Below are 6,009 nucleotides of genomic sequence, written 5' to 3' on the forward strand. Positions count from 1 at the left end.
AAACGACATTCTGAGACTGAAAATGACCGTTTGGTAACAGTCTCAAGAACGTTGTTCAGAACAAAAATTATGTTTGGTATAATCTGTTCTTCCCTATTTGACATTAATTACAATAATGTCATCCTTATAAGAAAATAATGTCTCCCTCACTTAACAAACTTAAATTAAAAATATCTTATAAATTTACACATTTAACATAAATTAAAATAATGTCTCTCTTACTTAACAAACTTAAATTAATATGCATTTTACTGACATTAATTTCATCGATTGAATAGAATTTTCATGTAGAAATTATGGGTGGACCTCTCACCCCATGTGTTGGTGGATACATTGGCCTTCTTAACCAAAAAACAAAAAAAAGATGCATTGGCCTTTGTATGAGAGATATTGTACCTTTGAAATTTTCTTTTTTCTCAATGATGTGATTATCTCCTTGTATGTTTTAGACAGCATAACATCCATCTGAGTTTTAACTTTCTTCTCCTAAGTTATGCTTTCTACATCAACACCTCCTACATCACCCTTCATTCTGCCAATCTCTCTAGCTTGTTTTCTTAATATTCCCATTACACTCTCAGCTATAATTTTTCTTACAGTGGCTTTATTTTCTTTTAATTGACCATGCATAATTCCTTCACTTTTACCTCGATATAGGCTCCTTGATTGGGGGGCGGGGGCATGTAGGTTGGAACAACTCTAAAAACATCTCGGATGGATCCCAAGTCAAAAACCCTCTCAGATAGTAACCCGAAAATTGTTTGAGAACTCAAGCTTCACAGAATCACGCCAAACTATAAGAAATAGTAGTTAATATGAAGGATAAGAACCCTCTAAAAGATGGGAACAATCCGATTGACGGCTTGGGAGTAATTTGAATAACAACGATCTCACAGGCAACAATCTCAGAAACAGTAAAACTCAAATCAAACTCCATCAAACCCACGAATTCCTCTTGAATTTGGAACTATTATATGTGTTATGCCCCTATCCCAAGCTTAGGCCATAAGCACGGTCAAGAGGGTGATTAGGATAACACGCGTTACCCAAATTCCTACCAGGATCAATGACACAGTGTCCCAAACCATAGTCAACAACTAAGGATCCACCCAAATGATTACATTTGTGAGAAAGGAAATAAGTATTCCCTTCCTTATCAGAGTTAATACGAGCGGAAACAATATTAAATTATAGCAATTACAATATGTTCAGTCGGCTAAGTGATACAATAATAGTTTAGAGTTGACCACCAACTGACCATGACATAACTACTCAGAATATCAATTAGTTATTACAAAAAAGTGTTTATAATGGGCACAAAACCCCAAAAGAATCAAAAGTGGGGACAATCTCCGATAGCATCAGTGCCCATAAGCACAATCATCATAGGGGCAACCGTCGCCGTGTTCATCTGACACAAACTCCAGCTCCTCTGCACCAATACTGTCATAATCTGTCGGTTAAACTGCTAGGCGAGCCAAATAGCCACAATCTGCATCAAAATCTAAAAAGTTGTGTACACAGTGGGTTAGCTCCACTGAGCCAGTGAGGGGAAAGGGAAATGCACAAACACACATAGTCCATGATGCATATAATGTTAAATATATTTTTCACCTAACAAATAGTCTAAGTCATGGTATATGCTACTGTGATAACTCGGAAGACACTGAGGGTCACTTATCCTATCGCCCCAGTGAAACCTCAATTATCACAAGGGACCCTACGCTGGTAGAAGCCATAGACCACCCAGTGGCAGACCCCGATAGCCATCACTACCCTTGACCTGGCCTCCCCCACCTCCACAGGCAACAGGTGCTCAGACTATCCAACACATAAACCCCAGTTGGCAAGGGTCGTAGCATAAGGGAGCATAAATCCTAGCCACAGATATACTACATGCAAGTCCTATTGTCCCGAGAGGTATTCTAGGTGCATCAACGTCCCATTCCATCTAGTACCCGGGTACCAGCACGGCACGGCGCATATAGATTATGATGGCAAGCAATGAGTATAACAAGACTTTCTGAGGTTCCGACACCGGCATACCCAGCACCGTAACCCAATATAATGAAGCAAAGTAAACATATCCACATTTCATCAATTCTTGTCCAACAAGGTTTTATATGCAATGATGCAACATTGTAAGAATGAATGCAAGTGTAAGCCATCATGTGATCTATATAGTTATATTTTATATATCAAGCCCAACCATCACCCAAAGCCCACTCACAGTTTGTTTGCTTGTTGTTTAGTGTGTTTGGTAAGGTTTGCCTTGGTGCACGCACTCCCGTATAGATTTTGAAGTCTGAGGATGCATGAGAACAGTGTTAGAAATGTATTGGTGGGTCCCATGAAGGGCCCCAACCATCTATTTGAAATTTGGGTTAAGACAGCAGGGGCGAATGCAGGAACGGAGGCAGCCAGGTGAGTCCGGTCCTGGATCCGTCCAGGCCAAACCTTGAAAATATATGGAACGGACTCACGGGCGGATGCGGAACATGGATCCGCTCGTGCATCCGTCCAAACCCTGAGACATTCCTGAGAGCGAACTGAGCTACAGGCGGATTCACCCAGTGAGTCCGCTTGTGGCTCCGTCTTGGTTAAACAACTAGGTTATACCGGACGGACTAACAGGTAAAAACACGACAGTGGATCCGCTCGTGGATCCGTCGCCATTCTTTTGAAATCTGTGAGGATCCCCACCTCCAGCTCTTCATCCATGGAACCATAGAGGCCCTAGGGTTGGGGAGGTGAGTCCAAACCTTCGTTGGAGGTCCAAAACACATAGTCCATTAAAGAACTTAGGGGATTCAAGGGATTGGATCCGTCTCCAAGGCTCTTCCCAACCTAAACTAGGTCTTCCATGCTTGAACAACATCTAGGTCATCAAGCCATGAAGTTAGGTACTAAAGGAAAGGGAATGTGAGTCTCAATAGGGAGCATTCATTAGGGATTATTGGGTTTCCAAGGGAAACCCCAAGCTTGGAATCGATCCCAAAGCGATTTCCAAACCCGAAAATGGAAAAGAGAGGGGGATAGGTGAGGATATTTACCTCAAGGATGGATTAATGGTTGGCTTCCACCTCCACAGCTCCCTTCAAGCTTCCCTCCACCAAAGCCTTTAATGCTCCAAGTCTCCAACGTTTTAGGTAGGTAGGAGAAGTAAATGAGACTTGAAGGCTAAGCTTTGGTCTTATAACAAATCCCTACTTAGGCCCTGTTTGGCTTGGGCCTTAAGAGTCAAAACTCAATTAAAAGCCTACTAGGCCAATGGGTCCACCTATATGGCACACCCACAAGCCAAAGAGACCAAGGGCGGGGCTCACCTTGTCTAGGTGCCTATATAGGATGCCCGGGGCACAGGGTGTGGGTCCCACATGAGGAAAACACCCAAAAACCTTAAACAGCACGGGCGGACTATCGGATGGTAGCAATCTTGGTGAGTCCGCTTGTGCGTCCGTTGCTGCTGTAAAGGGCAGGATCCCAAGGAAATTGGTTGGGCTTTGGCCTACACTTCAAGGCCAACGAGGGGGAAGGTATACTAACATTCATAAGAGCAGTATCTTACCCCGAAGAGTTTCCCGATTGCGATGCTAAGCTCATCGCCAAAAGAGGTGTCTAGGTGCGGGGACACAGGGTACACTTTCTGGTACTCTTCACTCCGGGGGCTAGTACTAGGAGGATGATCGACGAAATCACCATCGATAAATCTTCTCCACTGTCGGTTAAGGAACCTCTCCTCCACAGGCAGGCCCATGAACTGATCAACTATCTTGTGGCTAGATTTGACCACAAGTGAAAATAGCTCACCAGCGTACACGGCAGTAGAATCTACACGTCACAAGTGAGAGAAATTATAATTAATAGCAAATTCGGGTGCAGATGTAACAATAAGATTAGGTAAGGCTAATAAAAACCCCCAAGTTTAGAACTCAATCAGATGGCTAAATATGAATTAATTAGGAAAACAACAATCTAAAATCCCAAATTTGCAGGTTTGAAGTGATTTTTTTAATGGCAGCCAATTAACAGATCCATAGGTCTCCCAACCCAGGTCTAGTTGCATCCTAGGGGAGGCCTTTAATATCCCAAAGTTTCTCAGCATACAGCCCAAGGGTTTGGGAATAATCAAAGAATAATTATATGCTGAAAACATACAGAAAAAAATTACCCAATTCCTGAGACACAAATGGGAGAAAAATTAAGATCATGTCAGATCTAAGTTACAACAGCGACGACAGAGAGAGAGAGAGAGAGAGAGAGAGTGAGACAGAGAGAGTGAGAGGGAGAGAGCGAGAGAGAGAGAGAGAGAGAGAGAGAGAGTTCTAACCTTAAAACGGAGTTGCAGGTAGAGCCGTAGAGGTGAGCTCTGTCTCCTCCTTCTCTTCCCCAAACGGTCGCAAGGCCTTCACGAGTTCACCATCTGACATTCACGGGTTTTGGCATTTCTTTTACACCATCCCATTCTTGTTCTTTACAGACCGTGTCTGAGACGATCTGTAAAGACGTTTTTTGATGGAATCTTCCTTCCAGTTCGTTCTGAAAGACCAATAAAACGAACCGATAAGCCAAACAAGATTTTATGTTTTTTTGTTCTCAAAGAACGGAAGAACGGCAAAGAACACCGTTCCGACATTTACCAAACGTAGCCTTAGAAATCGAGTTTAGTAAAATAGTAAATATGTATTCTAAAACAGTAAGAAACCCTCAGCTCCTCGTGTTTCTTCACTTGTTCAATGGTATAAACTCAATATGCATTGACATGTGATTCCTTTATTTATTTATTTTTCTGGTTTTCTTATATTTTTCTCTTTATTTTTTTGGTTTTTAAAAAAATAATTTATACATATTTATTGCGTTAAAAATAAGAAAAAACATTACTCACCTTGACCACGTTTGACAAGGCCGAGTCACCAAATTTTTTAAAAAGATAAGTCAAGTTAGAAAACTTTATTTTCCAACTATGGTATAAAAAGGTTTTCAAAAATAATTTAAAAGCAACTAGTCATTATTCCATTGTAAAAAATTATGATTGTTTTACACATTTTCTAATACATATATACAATTATAATATTTATTTTCATTAAAAAATAAATAAATATTACAAATTATGTGACACCTTAGGAGTGTCATATTATAACTTATACGTGCACCATGTTGATGTGTCACTTGAATAGTTACATATGCTCTACCATTGCCTTTGACTTTCATTTCACCGTCTGATCATGATTTCATGATGATTGACGACTGTGGAGGGAGTAGATTGACGACTGCGGAGGGACTCCCTCCACAGTCGTCAATCATCATGAAATCATGATCAGACGGTGAAATGACACTTTTGTTTATGATCTTGGTATCGGCTAGATCGGATCAGCCGATACGGTTTTTACATTTTTACCCCTATTTGTACAGTTGGATCAAATCGATATTGGGATCGGTCTCAATCAATACCGATCCAATCTGGCCAAAATCGGCCGATCTGAGCCGATACCTCAATCCATGGGAGGGAGAACCACTTACCCAAGACATGCTGATAGCATTTGTTTGTGTGAGTGGGCTAGGGAGGCCCATGGGCTAATGAGCATTTGGTTGCTCCGTGGGCCATTTCAGTTAATCTCTTAGCTGCAAATGTTTTGTGTACAAAATGCCAGTCCAACAATTGTCAGGTTTGGAGTTCCTTTTCAGCCTTTTCTAATATATTTTCTATTTCATTTATCCAAAAATAAAAGAAGGGTGATGATCTCTGCAGCGCAGCGCAGGGGGAGCGGAGTGGGGCCATCATTTCAGCCATTAGGGGGGTGGGGCGGTCATTTCACCCACCCCCATGTATTTGGGCGCAGCCTATGCCTCGGTGTAGAGAACATTTTCCCAAATAAAAAAATAGTTGTTAGGTTTAGTACGAACTTAGTCGCACTAAATTGAGTACTAGTAATTATCGTGATTAGATTGCAAATAATAGAAACTAGCTTAGCTCATTTATGCAGCCCTTAGTTAAGCTTGTTAAGCAAG

Source organism: Telopea speciosissima, chromosome 5 (genome assembly GCF_018873765.1).
Source record: "Telopea speciosissima isolate NSW1024214 ecotype Mountain lineage chromosome 5, Tspe_v1, whole genome shotgun sequence".
NCBI lineage: Eukaryota > Viridiplantae > Streptophyta > Magnoliopsida > Proteales > Proteaceae > Telopea > Telopea speciosissima.